Source organism: Engystomops pustulosus, chromosome 5 (assembly GCF_040894005.1).
Source record: "Engystomops pustulosus chromosome 5, aEngPut4.maternal, whole genome shotgun sequence".
In the NCBI taxonomy this organism is placed as follows: Eukaryota; Metazoa; Chordata; class Amphibia; order Anura; family Leptodactylidae; genus Engystomops; species Engystomops pustulosus.
Genome location: NC_092415.1, coordinates 133255146 through 133271965, shown reverse-complemented (window position 1 = coordinate 133271965; position 16820 = coordinate 133255146). Strand labels below are relative to the sequence as shown.

At 44.4% G+C, this 16820-nt stretch overlaps 1 long non-coding RNA gene across 1 annotated transcript in view; it reads right to left on the bottom strand.

Moving 5' to 3' along the window:
* LOC140134187 (uncharacterized) overlaps window positions 1-16820 on the bottom strand; it is a 93588-nt gene that overhangs the window by 61371 nt on the left and 15397 nt on the right. The window contains exons 3-4 of the long non-coding RNA XR_011856106.1: window positions 13336-13440; window positions 4776-4802 (exon numbers count right to left, since the gene is read on the bottom strand). This is a non-coding gene — a long non-coding RNA (uncharacterized lncRNA). The remainder of the gene's footprint in view (window positions 1-4775; window positions 4803-13335; window positions 13441-16820) is intronic.

The following is a 16820-nucleotide window of genomic DNA, read 5'->3' as shown; positions in this document are numbered from 1 at the left end:
ACCTACCCTCTCCCTGTGCAGGGGTTTTGTTAACCTGGTCAGGTGTTGGCTAACTCTCCAATCACACTCCAGTGAACATGGTGGAATACAATTGGATGATAACTTGCACCCTATTAACCATTGCCTGTACAGGCAGGATCTACAGCTGCTAAGTACCTAACAACCTAGTGCTAGAACCTTCGAAAGGGTTCATGACTCCCTCAGATAGCTCCTAACAAGGAGAGGGCACTGTTCGCAACTGTCCTTTGCCTATTATATTGGCAGGGGTGTTGCAGATCTGTATTTGCAATTAGCTAACCTATATTCTACATCCCTGGCCCCATCTACCTGGAATCATAAAATGTTATCCCTGTTTTCCCCCTCCACTGACCAGGCCATGTTTTCCCATTCCCCCGTTTTACATGAATGGAGTAAATCTAGAATATCATCTATATCACAATAACAAAAGATTCTTACTTCCATCCCTGTATCCAAAACTTAATTATTAACTTGTTATAAAAATCAGTTTCCCAAACCTCCCGTGTTATTAAAGAGTACAGTGCAATCTCCTAGGGCATTTATATATATTCAAACTTGTAGGTTCCATTAGTCTCTTGATTTATTTATATTTGGGGGCAGATTTACTTACCCGGTCCAATCGCGATCCAGCGGCGCATTCTCTGCGCTGGATTCGGGTCCGGCCGGGATTTATTAAGGCAGTTCCTCCGACATCCACCAGGTGGCGCTGCTGCGCTGAAGATCCCCAAAACGCACTGGAATACACCGAGCCGGGCTGAGTGAAGGTAAGTGCAAGCTCCGCGACACATTTTTTTAAAAAATGCGGCGTTGTTTTCAAATCCGTTGGGTTTTCGTTCGGCCTTGCCCCCCGATTTTCGTCACGTGCATGCCAGCGCCGATGCGCCAAAATCCCGGGGCAATACAGGGAAAATCGGAGCAAATCGGAAATATTCGGGTAACACGTCGGGAAACCGCGAATCGGGCCCTTAGTAAATGACCCCCATTGATTTTGGATGTCTTCTTCTGAGGTTTGGTTATATGAATGTCCATGGTCCACAGTGGAAGTAGGAAAAAAACAAACAAGCATTTCCATCTTCTTTTAGAGTCAAAAAGAAAAACAAAAATCTGCAAAAAATCTAAGGCAGAATCAATCCTTATAGTTTAATACCAAACTCTGGTAAAACATTACTTTTCATTGCTCGCAATCTTTGCTGCACCTAGACCTTTCCTTGCTATCTGTTTAATTTGTAATATCTGCTGTCTAATATCAGACACCAAACTTCCATTTTGGGTTTTGACCGCCTCAAATGGATCCCTTCTATGGCCGTTTCCCCATTGGCTAGATTCCCTGTGTGAGGAATTATAATTATTATTATCATTTATTTATAGAGAACCATTCGTTCCGTGGTGCTTTACAATCAAGGGGTCCACATACATTACATTAAGACAAAAACAGGTGCAAGTACAAAATACAAAACTACAGTGATTAGGAGACAAGTAGGAGGAGGACCCTGCTCGTGAGGGCTGCAGTTAATGTGCGCTGTAAGCGGTCCTGAACAGGTGGGTGTTTAGGTTACGTTTTAAGGTTTGGAAAGTTGGGGACAGTCTGACACATTTTGGTAGAGAGTTCCAGAGTATGGGAGATGCACGGGAGAAGTCCTGGATGCGATTGTGAGAAGAGCGGATGGTAATAGAGTGAACCTGAAGGTCCTGTGAGGAACGGAGATTACGTGTGGGGCGGTATTGCCTGATGAGTTCAGAGATATATGGAGGGGACTTGTTGTGGATGGCTTTGTAGGTCATGGTTAGTATTTTAAATTGAATTAGCTGTGCAATGGGTAACCAGTGGAGATACTGGCAGAGAGGAGATGAAGAGAAGAATTGAGGAGGCAGAAGGATTAGCTGGGCAGCAGAGTTTAGGATAGATTGAAGGGTTGTTAGAGAGTTAGCTGGGAGACCACCAAGCGAGAGATGATGAAGGAATAGATTAGTAATTTTTTAGACTCTGGATTGAGGAAGTTTTGAATGCGAGAGATATTCTTGAGATGGAGGCTGCAGGTTGTTGTAAGGGCCTGTATATGCAGCTTAAAAGATAAGGCAGAGTTAAAGGTGGCTCCAAGACAATGGATTTAAGGGATCGGGGAGAGTGTGGAGCCATGAATTGTGATGTTGGGTCAGGTGGGAGGGATGTGTAAGATGGAGGAAAGACTATGTTCATGAAGTGTCTGCTTAGAAGGTCCCTGACTACACTGGGAATTTTACACTGACCATCACTGAGTGATAGCAGCTAAAACAGCATTAAAATTGTAAAGTAATGGGGTTAAAATTATCTTCATTGTGTAAACATCACTAGTGGGTTATAATTCAAGAATTTTCTTTCATGGGAACCCCCCCCCCCCCCAAAAAAAAAAAACAATCAAAGTATATGTTTGCCTAATACACAAAAAGATAGAGTATGCTAAATAGATTGTATTAAATTAAAATTTCTCTAAAACTACAGCCCACAGACATTATAATCTTTTAAAATAAGATACTGGAAATCTAAAGGATTTTGTAGGCATAATTACTAAGTGAGCAATCTGGCATATGTGCCTTAAGAGACAGTAATGTTTATACTACCTACTATTGTGGAATTTTCTATGGTAAACATTACATCACAGTTACTGCACACATCTTTACAAGTGTGGTTTATATTTTTCTCGGCATAATTTATATCCAAGATATATTTTTTTATATGTTTAGCTTTTGAGGGCATACTGTGTAAAGCAAGTAAATGCTGAATAATTAACACATTTCTGCGACAAATAAGGACAATAATTTTTCTACATAGTTTTCAGAGGTTTTGAAATGAAAATTGCAGGTAAGCATACAAACCCACAGCTCATTTTCAACTTTAGGACACAGCACTATTTTTTCAAATCAGCCTATGTCATTGTGTCAGTCTATAACTTTGGACCGCTTTACCTTACCGTGTTTATTTTCAGACTTTTTTTTCATGGCATGTTGTACTTCACATTAATGCTACATTTTAGGTTAAATGTTTTGTACTCATTTATAAAAAAAAAATAGAAATTTGTTAAAAATGTTGTGATTAGACATGGGCGAATCAATTCAAACGAAGTGGAATTCGATAAGAATTTCACAGAAAATTTGATTTGTCACTAATCCGAAGTTTACGTTGATTCGTGGGAACGAAGTTTTCTTTCCCCGGCTTTTTAAGCTAAATGGCCACGAGCACAATGTGTTACATGGAACCAGAGAACTCTGGGAAGGAGAAAGGAACACCCTTGATGACATCAGCAGACCTGTAAGCCAATCAGCGACCAGCAGGCTTATGTGAGCCCTATAAAAACTGCCAGTCATTTGCAATATAGGCATTTCACACTGCATGCTGTCTGTAGCGTCGAGTTGCTTCTACTTAAACAAACACATGCCAAAAAAGGCATTCTTAACCCATTGGTCAGGAAAAGAAAAATCGATTAAAAGAGTAATCTTTATTTATATATATGATTAAAACTGTAGCCAGCACGCTACCAACCAGGCATGTGCCAGGCATGGGAGGTTTCCTTTCCCAAAAACCCAATCATGTAGATTTCTCGTCTGAAGCCTCTTTTGTGTTCTCTAAGGAATCTCTCCCAGACAAAACAAATATTCAAGCAAGATGGTATTCAAGATGGTAAAGTGACCAACGACCAGGACGAGATCGTTCAGACAGTGAGGAACTTCTATGACGATTTATATATGTCGGAAAAAATAACTAGTACTGAGGGGATTGGGATTTACCTGGGTGGGATACAATTCCCGAATATTTCAGAAACCCAAAAGCAAATGTTACGACCCTATTACATTACAAGAACTGAAAACCCCCTTGGATTCCTTTAGCAGGGACACCTCGCCAGGCCCAGATGGGTTTCCTTTAAGTTTCTATAAACAATTTGAGGAGGTTTTACTTCCTAGACATTTGGAAGTTTTTGAGGAAGCAGAGGAAGAGGGAGGAGTTACTAGATCGATGACCAAAGCTGGGATAGTCTTGATTCCAAAGAAAGATAAAGATCCTGCTGATGTAGGATCATACTGTCCCATCTCACTGATAAACACGGATATGAAAATATTTTTTAAAGTCCTCGCAATAAAACTGTAAAAGGTTATTAAGGATATAATTCATAGAGATCAAAACAGGTTTATACCTGGTAGAAACACTGGAGATTGTATCCAGAGGTTGTATGCGGTCATCAATCTAGGAGAGGGAGGGCTCAGCTCCATCCTGTCATTAGACGCAGTAAAAGCGCTTGACAGGGTGGAGTGGAGCTTCCTTTGGGAGGTGATGAGGGCATTCGGATTGGGAGACCGGTTTGTGGATTTGGTGAGGTGTATGTATAGGGCGCCAATGGAGAGAATTAGGATAGGGAATAGCAAGTCGGAATTGTTCCACCTTACTCAAGGGATCAGGCAAGGATGCCCACTATCACCCCTATTATTTGCAATATATATATAGAACCTCTTGCTATTAAACCTATAGGTCATACATTCATTCTAAATGGGAAACTATTAGCCTAGACACATATCTCAAAGAACAAATTGTCTATAGGGGGTTAAAGGATAAACCTACACCCGAACTCCCATCAAGAATATCCTGACTTTATCAGAGGGTGGCAACAAGTCCTTACTGAAAGTTCATTATGTCTTCTCAATTATTTGTATGAAATAATTGAGTATGAAAAAAATCATATGATTAAGACAGGAAATCAACTTGATAAAAAAATCAAAGAAATCCAAACCTTTGTAGGACATCCCGATTTCAAAACCTGTGGAGAAAAGTTACAAAGAAATATTAACATACTGACAGGAGAGATTAAAGAAAAGAAACACAAAAAATATATACGTGACAAAAACAACTTTGAAACTGGCCAGATTTATGTGAAAAAAACACAAAACAGATACCACCAACCTAGACCCCAGTCCTCGGTCTATACCGACATCTCGGAATCAGAGGTATCGGGTAACCAAGATAATATTACTAGAGATGAGCGAGCACTAAAATGCTCGGGTACTCGTTATTCGAATAACGAGCCCCATTGAAGTCAATGGGAGACTCTAGCATTTTTCAAGGGGACCAAGGCTCTGCACAGGGAAGCTTGGCCAAACACCTGGGAACCTCAGAAAAGGATGGAAACACCAAGGAAATGGACAGGAAACAGCAGGGGCAGCATGCATGGATGCCTCTGAGGCTGCTTAATCGCACCATTATGCCAAAATTATGGGCAACAGCATGGCCATGACAGAGTGACCGAATGAGGCTAGATAGCATCTAAAACATGCAATAATTGACCCTGACACTATAGGGGACGGCATGCAGAGGCAGCGGCAGCAGTGGCAGGCTAGAGAGTCACATGGCGACATACCCTAAATGGACTCAGGTTTCACCAAAGGAGGTGAAATGATTTCCTATGTGAACAAAAGGTTGACGGTATATTTAGTCGATAACACAGCATGGTGGCGACATAGTGACCAAGTTCCATAACGTATCTGGTGAAACACCCTAAAAATGAGCCTGACACAGCTCTTTTGATAAGGGGACAACATGTGGAGGCAGCCATGGAGACGACTTCCATGATTAAGAGCGACAGTATGGGGCATTCATATTGCGCTGCTATGATTGCAACTTCAGGTCTCCAGCATGGCGGCGACGGATGGGCCGAGTTCCACTATGTATCTGGTGAAACACCTGAAAATTCTGCCTGACACAGCTCGTTTGATAAGGGGATGATGTGCTGCATATCCTCTCGTGCTCCAGCGTCTGGGGTATAGAGAGTTGAAATGAGACATTGGTGGACGCTGTGGAGGATCGTGGAGGCAAAATGGACAGAAAACAGCAGGGGCAGCATGCATGGATGCCTCTGAGGCTGCCTAATCTTGGGATGGAGCTGGCGGTCCACTGCCAGGCGAGATTTCGCCTGTCCAAGCCCCTGTCTCTCGGCTCCTCCCGACCCAAAATGGGCCTGGGGGCCAGAAGCGTTTACTTTGAAAAAATTATCATTTTTAAAGCAGGCCGGGTCGTTTGAATATTTCACCTAGGAATAATGGAATAGCATAGTGGTTCTATTTTTAATTGTTTTTACGGAAATGGTTCCATGATTAAGAGCGACAGTATGGGGCATCCATATTGCGCTGCTATGATTGCAACTTCAGGTCTCCAGCATGGCGGCGACAGATGGGCCACGTTCCACTATGTATCTGGTGAAACACCTGAAAATTCTGCCTGACACAGCTCGTTTGATAAGGGGACGATGTATGGAGGCAGTGAACTAGTAGTAGATTAAAGGTGCTGCAGTTAAAACTATGTTAGTCGGATCTTGAGATGGAACTGGCGCTCCGCTGCCAGGCGAGCTTTCGCCAATCCAAGCCCCTGTCTCTAGGCTACTCCCCAAACAGCACTTCTAAGAACCTTTTGTATAAGATCAAGTGTAGTAGCGTTCTTATAAGTTTGGGATATGGCGGGTGAGGGGAATGTAAACAGATGCGCAAGAAGCGCTGAAATAATATCCGTAAATGGTAAAAGTTTGGCAGTATATTTTGTGGATTACACAGCAGTGTAATCAACAGATGCGCAAGAAGCGCTGAAATAATATCGGTTAATCATTAAAGTTTGCCAGTATATTTTGTGGATAACACAGCAGGGTGGCGACAAAGTTAACAACTTTGATGTGGAATCCATGAAAACAACCCAAATTTCTGCCTGACACACCTCGTTTGATAAGGGGACGATGTATGGAGGCAGCTATATGGACGACTTTTGGAGGTAGCAATGGAGACAATGTGTGGAGGATGCTATGGAGACAATTTAATTTGGATAGTGCCTGTATGTGGCAGTCCAAAAAAGTTTTCAAACCAGAGGAGCAGGTAGGTGGCCCTCCAGAAAAATGAAATAGATTGAGTGCCTGTATGTGGCAGTCCAAAAAAGTTTTCAAACCAGAGGAGCAGGTAGGTGGCCCTCCAGAAAAATTAAATGCATAAAGTACTATAGCTAGAGCCAGTGGGCCCTGTCAAAAAATAGCCAGTTTCCTCTGCTTTAGTGTACAAAGAGGAGGAGAAGGAGGAAAATGAGGAGGAGGAGTGCATAAATTATTCAGGTTGAGCTTCCTTCACCTGGTGGAGATTGGAAATTATGAGAAATCCAGGCTTTATTCATCTTAATAAGCGTCAGCCTGTCAGCGCTTTCAGTCGACAGGCGTGTACGCTTATCGGTGATGATGCCACCAGCTGCACTGAAAACCCGCTCGGACAACATGCTAGCGGCAGGGCAGGCAAGAACCTCCAAGGCGTACAGCGCCAGTTCGTGCCACATGTCCAGCTTTGAAACCCAGTAGTTGTAGGGAGCTGTGTGATCATTTAGGACGATGGTATGGTCAGCTACGTACTCCCTCACCATCTTTCTGTAAAGATCAGCTCTACTGTGCCGAGACTGGGGACAGGTGACAGTGTCTTGCTGGGGTGACATAAAGCTGGCAAAAGCCTTGTAAAGCGTACCCTTGCCAGTGCTGGACAAGCTGCCTGCTCGCCTACTCTCCCTCGCTACTTGTCCCGCAGAACTACGCACTCTGCCGCTAGCGCTGTCAGAAGGGAAATACTGTTTCAGTTTGTGCACCAGGGCCTGCTGGTATTCATGCATTATCACACTCCTTTCCTCTCCAGGGATGAGAGTGGAAAGATTTTGCTTGTACCGTGGGTCCAGGAGAGTGAATACCCAGTAATCGGTGCTGGAATAAATTCTTTGAACGCGAGGGTCACGGGATAGGCAGCCTAGCATGAAATCTGCCATATGCGCCAGAGTCCCAACGCACAAGAATTCACTCCCCTCACTGGCCTGACTGTACATTTCCTCCTCCTCCAACTCCTCTTCTTCTGCCCATACACGCTGAACAGTGAAGGACTGAACAATGGTCCCCTCTTGTGTCTCGCCAACATTCTCCTCCTCATCCTCCTCCACCTCCTCCGATATGCGCTGAGAAACAGACCTGCTTTGGCTATCAACAAGGGAATCTTCTTCCCCCGTCTCTTGTGACGAGCGCAAAGCTTCCGACTTCATGCTGATCAGAGAGTTTTTCAACAGGCCAAGCAGCGGGATGGTGAGGCTGATGATGGCGGCATCGCCACTGACCATCTGTGTTGACTCCTCAAAGTTACTCGGCACCTGACAGATATCAGACATCCACGTCCACTCCTCATTGTAGACTTGAGGAAGCTGACTGACCTGACTACCAGTTCTGGTGGAAGTTGACATCTGGCAGTCTACAATCGCTCTGCGCTGCTGGTAAACTCTGGATAACATGGTTAATGTTGAATTCCACCTCGTGGGCATGTCGCACAACAGTCGGTGAGCGGGCAGTTGGAGGCGGCGCTGCGCTGCCCTGAGAGTGGCAGCATCTGTGCTGGACTTCCTGCAATGCGCACAGATGCGGCGCACCTTCGTGAGCAAATCAGACAGATTGGGGTATGTCTTGAGGAAATGCTGACCTATCAGATTTAACACATGGGCCAGGCATGGCACATGTGTCAGTCTGCCGAGTTGCAGAGCCGCCACCAGGTTACGGCCGTTGTCACACACAACCATGCCTGGCTTCAGGTTCAGCGGTGCCAGCCACAGATCAGTCTGCGCCGTGATGCACTGTAATAGTTCTTGGGCGGTGTGCCTTTTATCGCCTAGGCTCAGCAGTTTGAGCACCGCCTGCTGTCGCTTAGCGACGGCACTGCTGCTGTACCTAGAGCTAGCGACTGATGGCGCCATGCCCACGGATGGTAGTTCGGAGGAGGAGGTGGAGGAGGGGTGGGAGGAGGAGGAGGCATAGTAGGCCTGAAAGACCTGGACCGAGGTAGGCCCCGCAATCCTCGGCGTCGGCAGTATATGACCAGCCGCAGGGTCAGACTCGGTCCCAGCCTCCACCAAGTTAACTCAATGTGCCGTCAGCGATATATAGTGGCCATGCCCGGCAGCACTCGTCCACGTGTCCGTGGTCAGGTGGACCTTGTCAGAAACGGCGTTGGTCAGGGCACGGATGATGTTGTCTGACACGTGCTGGTGCAGGGCTGGGACGGCACATCGAGAAAAGTAGTGGCGGCTGGGGACCGAATACCGAGGGGCGGCCGCCGCCATGAGGTTGCGAAAGGTCTCGGTCTCTACTAGCCTATAGGGCAGCATCTCCAGGCTAAGCAATCTGGAGATGTGGACATTAAGGGCTTGGGCGTGCGGGTGGGTTGCACTATATTTCCTTTTCCGCTCCAGCGTCTGGGGTATGGAGAGCTGAACGCTGGTGGATGCTGTGGAGGATCGTGGAGGCGACGATGGGGTTTTTGTGCCAGGGTCCTGGGCAGGGGGCTGACTATCAGCTGACACAGGGGAAGGAGCAGTGGTGTGCACGGCCGGAGGTAAACGGGCTTGGTGCCACTGAGTGGGGTGTTTAGCATTCATATGCCTGCGCATACTGGTGGTAGTTAAGCTAGTAGTGGTGGAACCCCTGCTGATCCTGGTTTGGCAAAGGTTGCACACCACAGTCCGTCGGTCATCCGGTGTTTCCTTAAAGAACCTCCAGACTTCTGAAAATCTAGCCCTCGTCGCGGGAGCCCTCGCCACGGGAGCTTCACTACGTGACACATTTGGCGCCGATGCACCTGCTCTGGCCCTGCCTCTCCGTCTGGCCCCACTACTGCCTCTTCCAACCTGTTCTGGTCGAGGACTCTCCTCCGTCTCAGAAGCACTGTGTTCACCCGGCCTCTCAACCCAGCTTGGGTCTGTCACCTCATCATCCTCCGATCCCTCAGTCTGCTCCCCCCTCAGACTTCCTGCCCTGACAACAACTTCACCACTGTCTGACAACCGTGTCTCCTCATCGTCGGACACCTCTTTACACACTTCTTCCACTACGTCAAGAAGGTCATCATCACCCACAGACTGCGACTAGTGGAAAACCTGGGCATCGGAAAATTTTTCAGCAGCAACCGGACAAGTGGTTTGTGACTGTGGGAAGGGTCCAGAAAACAGTTCCTCAGAGTATGCCGGTTCAAATGCCAAATTTTCCTGGGAGGGGGCAGACTGGGGGGGAGGAGGCTGAGGTGCAGGAGCTGGAGGAGTGCCGATTTCGGTGACATGGGTGGACTGCGTGGAAGACTGACTGGTGGACAAATTGCTCGAAGCATTGTCGGCAATCCACGACATCACCTGTTCGCACTGTTCTGGCCTCAACAGTGCTCTACCACGAGTCCCAGTAACTTCAGACATGAACCTAGGGAGTGTAGCTCTGCGGCGTTCCCCTGTTCCCTCATCAGCAGGTGGTGTCACCCCGCCCAGGACCACGGCCTCTGACCCCTGCAGTAGTTGGACGCTCACGTCCCCGCCCTCGTCCTCTACCCCTAGCCCTGGGGTTAAACATTTTGAAAATGAAAGTTATAACTTTAATTTTTTTTTTAATTTTTTTTTTTTTTTTTGTGTTTTTTAGTTTTTAAAACCAAACGATGCTATCCTATTGCTATGGCTATTTTCTAGCCAACTATGAAAGCACACTGCTATGCCAGATGAGATGACGCTGAGTTATGAAAAAATAAACGTAAAATAAAAAGTAAATGGCAGACTGTGCCTAATTCCAACCCCTAATAAATTGTCCCACTTCGGTCTTTGCGATGGATATGTGCGTCACTAAGCGCTAAACACAACGGTCGCAAGTCTCACAGCAAATTCCTCACAATATGGTAGTAGATGCACTACAGCAAGGCCAGCCACCAGCAGATCAACCAGAAATAAAATATATATAACGCTATTGTAGGCCTAAGTAAGCCGTTTGGATTCTCCTATGGCTATTTTCTAGCCAAGTATGAAAGCACACTGATATGCCAGATGAGATGACGCTGAGTTATGAAAAAATAAACGTAAAATAAAAAGAAACTGGCAGACTGTGCCTAATTGAAATCCAACCCCTAATAAATTGTCCCACTTCGGTCTTTGCGATGGATATGTCCGTCACTAAGCGCTAAACACAACGGTCGCAAGTCTCACTGCAAATTCCTCACAATATGGTAGTAGAGGCACTACAGCAAGGCCAGCCACCAGCAGATCAACCAGAAATAAAATATATAACGCTATTGTAGGCCTAAGTAAGCCGTTTGGATTCTCCTATGGCTATTTTCTAGCCAAGTATGAAAGCACACTGCTATGCCAGATGAGATTACACTGAGTTATGAAAAAATAAACGTAAAATAAAAAGTAAATGGCAGACTGTGCCTAATTGAAATCCAACCCCTAATAAATTGTCCCACTTCGGTCTTTGCGATGGATATGTGCGTCACTAAGCGCTAAACACAAATTTGAAACCTAAATCTAAAAATACTCCCAACTTTTCTCAATACCCAAATATTGAGACATTTGTAATGATGGTGACTGAAGGGATAGAAAAAATTAAACCCAGACGTAATAAGATCAGCTCTAATCTAAGAATACAAGAGAAATAAGCCCTGGAAGAACTTATAGCCCTTGAAAACTTAATAATTAAACCTTCTGACAAGGGGGCAAATACGGTCCTAATGGACCGTATGGACTATGCAAGAATGGCCAAAAGACTGCTAGAGGACCTTGAAGCCTATAAAACCATCCAAATTGATCCTACCCAGAATTTCCTTATGGAACTCACCAACATTTTAGACACAGCAAAGGAAAATGGACTGCCCTTTTAAAAGAATACAAATACATGTTAAATCCAAACCTTCATATCTTAAAGACACTAAAGATGTCATTACCAAACTACAAGGCATCACAGGAACACATCTGGCTAGTTTAGACGTTGAAGCACTATATAGCAACATACAACACCAACTAGGGACTCAGGCTGTATCATACTTTCTAAACATGAAAGGTACATATTATCACGAACATAACAACTTCACTGTCACCTTACTCACTTTTTTTTGACACATAATTATTTTCTGTTTGGCGGTTCCTTTTATCAGCAACTCAAAGGTACCGCCATGGGGACCATATGTGCCCCTGCATACGCTAACCTTTATCATGGGTGGTGGTGAGGATAAAATAGTTTTTTCCGATCACTTGGCACAATACACCAAATACATTTTATTTTAGGGTGAGTACATTGATGATGTACTGATCCTCTGGGAAGGTGGGACACAGATTTTTTATGACTTTGTTTCTGCTCTCAATACCAATCACATTGGAATGAGATTCAACCCCCAAATCCACAAACAACATATTAATTTTTGGACACTCCACACGACCATTTACCACAAAGAAACCTCAACAAATAATTTTCTCAACTTGAGGAGTTGGCATCCACCCACACTAAAAAGAGGTATACCAGTTGGACAAGAAAGGAAACCGCTCCAACAATATACAATTTGAAAAAGAATTCTCTATCCTATATTGCAGCATATATATATTCTCTATCCTATTTTCAACAAAGGATACCCAAAGAAAATATTACATTGGGCATACAATAGAGCTAAGAATGAAAGGAGAGATACCCTCTTAACCACAAAGGATAAAGCAGCAATCCGATGCATTTGGCACCTATGATGCCTATACAGAGGAGGTGATGAAGATCTTACAATTTTTTTGGCCTTTACTAAAAGAGGATGAGGACCTGAAGGACGTAATTATATCATTTCCCAGTATTACATACCGCAGAGGGAAGAGTAAAAAAGTTACGATATACGTAAATTTATAAATTGCAGAACCACGGGGTCGATATACATCGCACAATGCAATTGCCATAGGATATATGTGGGAAAAACGGTGCAGGAGTTTAGGAGGAGAATATCTGCTCATCTGAGCACCACAAAAACAGGGAAAGACACCTCCCTGGCTAGACACATACGTCTTAGAGATTGGGGCAACTTGGAGCACCTACGATTTTGGGGGACCTAGAAAAGGAAACCTGGACCGTCAATTGCTTCAACTTGAAGCAAGATAGATACACCAATTACAAAGCCTAAGCCCTAAGGGACTAAATGAAGGGTTTACTTTTTCACCATTCATTTAATATTAATATTGATTTTGTGACCTTCATTGTCGACTAGTCATTCATAAATAAATAAATATACATTTTCTACTGTTACATTTTATTGAAAATACTAAACGTATCCAGTAGGCTGCATACTTGCAGCAAATGTGCATTTGAAACATTATCGCTGAGCCTATTTTTATTTATTGTGGATAAGATCATTTGCTAAACAAACTTGCCTGTACTCAGCAAGTAATCAAAATACATACTAAAGAATTCCAAAATCTCACCATGGCTGAATATATGAGACCTGCACAGTGTAGATACTGTAGACACTTACCCATCTTCTCCGACTCTCCCTGCCGTTGCACCCTCCTTCGGACATCTTTTGCGATTGGGGCGCTTACTGTCCATGCCTGCACCTTCCCAATATACTATTGATCTTCTTTATATAGAAGGCAATAAAAATGTTGCATTAATTTGCTGCACTACTGGTGCTATGAGCGATTATGCTGGCAAAACGAATTATCTCACTACAACTCTTCACAAAGGCACAGACTTACATTGTGACAGTTTATTATCAATCTGAGCGAATATGCTGAAAATGTAGCCCTGGCTTTTCTCTGGAGCTAAGGCACTCTAATGAAACCATATAAATATAAGTCCACACGCAAGCGCCATAGGTTGCAATGTAATAATTATTTCTAAGTAATAATGCACATGCAGAATAGAAGAGAATCCTTGATTCTGCCCAATCATTACTTTAACCTAGTGTCAGCGCTTACCTGACGGGCTGCTGTTGACGCTTATCTGAGGGACACTGATGCGATTAGAGGAAGGAGAGTGATTACATCATGGTGGGAACTAAAAGAAGGACCAGCCTCAGATGCTCGGCGCTTTATACAGCCCCGTTACCCCCTGAGGACGCCACTAGCTAAAGAAACATGTCGGGGGGCTGTGTTCGTTTTTTAATTCGTAGCAATAGGTAGTGAGTGGTTACGAATATATGAGACTAGTGAAATAGCGATCTAGATATAGATAGTTGAATATATAGAATATATGATCCTCCCAGTGTTCTGGGCTGCGCCGCATTTAACTGGGGTTTTTGGCACACCCGATTGGATTTTGGTGCAATCCTGTCGACTCTTATGCGACACAAATCGGGGGCATGGCCGTCGGACAACCTGACTGATTCGGACCAAGTGCGGGATTTAACATTCAAAATTGTGTCGCAAGCCATGCACTTACATGCACCGGGAAGAAGGTGAACTCTGGCGGACCTCAGCGTGGAAGCGACATATGCAGGAAATTGGATGCACAATCTTAGTGAATCACGGTAGCTCCGCATCCTCGTCGAACAACGCACCTCAGGGATCACGATGGGACGGTTAAGTTTAGGGGGATCTGTATACCCCAAATAGCAGTTCCTTTTTGTTACTGAGGCCACTAGGAATAAATCTATTTCATATCCGCACAGCTGCTGTAGTGATTTCTCCCCCTTTTCCAGGGTGTGCATTTAGGGGGATCTGTATACCCCAAATAGCAGTTCTTTTTTGTTACGGAAGCCACTAGGAAGAAATTTGTTTCATATCCACACAGCTGCTGTAGTGATTTCTGCCCCTCTCTCAGGGTGTGCATCTAGGGGGATCTGTATACCCCAAATAGCAGTTCTTTTTTGTTACTGAAGCCACTAGGAAGAAATCTGTTTCATATTCACACAGCTGCTGTAGTGATTCCTCCCCCTTTTCCAGCGTGTGCGTTTAGGGGGGTCTGTATTCATACACAGTCATTCTCACTGTGCTATAAGATGCTATGGGTATCCACATGCGGTTATTCTCACTGCACTATAGTACTCTATCGAGATCTAGGTGCAGTTATTCTCACTGTGGTAGAAGACACTATTGGCAACCAGATAAATTTATCCTCACTTGACTATGAGACACTACGGCTATCCTGCCGGAGTTACTCTCATTGCAATAGAAGATGCTGTGGGTATCAAGATGCAGTTATTCTCTCTGCGCTAGAAGGAGCTATGGATATCTAAATGCACTGCATAATACACTATGGGAAACCAGATACAGATATTCTTATTACTTTATAAGACATATGCGTATCCAGACAATTGTATTCTTTCTGCAGCAGAAGGTGCTATGGATATCCATATCCATATCCTGCTCTATAAGATGCTACGGGTATCCAGACACAGTCATTCTCGCTGTTGTATAAGATACCACAGATATCCAGATACAGTCATTCTCGCTGTGCTATAAGATTTTATGGGTATCTGGATGCAGTTATAGTGGCCAACCAGTAATCAGCACTGGGAACTATCCAGGTAAATCATTATGCAGGCACTAAAGAATGTAGTTGCTTGTGTGAGCTAAACTGCCAAGAGGAAGGACAAGTTGTCCTTTGAGTTGTCTCCTCCTAATTCGCTTTCCCCAGCCACACTTCAGTGATGCCAGGCACTGAATGCCACCCAACTATGAACAAAACTCTTCCTTCTCATCCAAAACTGCCCCCTGGTTAGACAGAGGAGAGTCTGACCGCAGTGGACCAGCAACCCACCCTGCGAGGCACGTTTGGGCCTGACACCTCTTCCTCTGTACTTCCTCCTGTGCCACCATTACACCCTCCGTCATTGGCTTAAGAGTTGTTTAAAGCAGGCAAGGTGTTGGGATTGATTATTTCATAGTCAGCACATGCCATGTTGCCCAAATGTTGCTCACACAAGCCCAAGTAAACTTCAGAGCACACTTCAGCAAACCCACTCATTACATTTGGCTGCAACTCTACCAACCTGTTCACACTCTGCATTTATCTGAATAGGTACATTCATGGGTTAAAGGCAGGTTATACACAGAACATGACATTACATTAGCAACTTATTGACATCACATGTTCCATTAGACTCTACAGGTCCAAGTAGAATCTCATTCTGTGGGTTCAACCCAGCTCTGTTCAGACTGGCAGACAGTGAGACTCTGCCCAACATCACCTCAGGGAGTTTTGGCTGGGACTTCTCTGCAATGTCTTTTTTAGACTGTTATACAGAACAATGTGCAGGAGGGGTTTCTCATTTGAGATATTCTCCCATAGCTGCCAGTAATAAGGAAAGTCTTTTCCCAGTATGAACTCACTCTGTTGATCTGCACAGAGTCTAAGCACATGTGTTACAGTTCCAAAACCAGTTTTAAACTCAATCCATACAGTCTTACCAGTCCCTGGGTTGACCTCAGAAACATCAAGATGTCTGGGTGCACTCTTGAGACATTCTGAAGACGGTCCAGCTCCATGAATAGTGGGATTCCACCCACAAACATCTCACATCTTTTATTGGATGTGTTCTCTGGCCTCCTGACCAGGGGACAATGAGGTGCAAAGACATCTACACTTTTGCACATCCAACATGGCTCTTACCTTTCCACAGATTGAACCAGTGGCTGATTAAGTGTGCCATGGGCTGTTCACACAACTAGTGACCCCCAGCATCCAAACCAACAGGTGCATAGATGTACTAGTCTATATCCTCCATATTCTTAATCTTGTACTATTCATAAAAGTAATTTAATGATGACCCATCTTTTTAGGAAAGTCAATTACAATCCCTAACTGCATGAAACCGTTCACCCCAACTATTGTCCAGACCAGATCTCCCAGACATTGTAGGAGATGTGGACTCAAATAACTATGGTGAGTGTGTTATTTGACTGGGTCCAAATATACTTGGGTACTATAAACAAAAATACTCCAAGGACCTCACTGAAACCCATTTGTATAAAACTTAACATTTATTTGTGTCAATCAGTAAAACCAAAAAGGTGT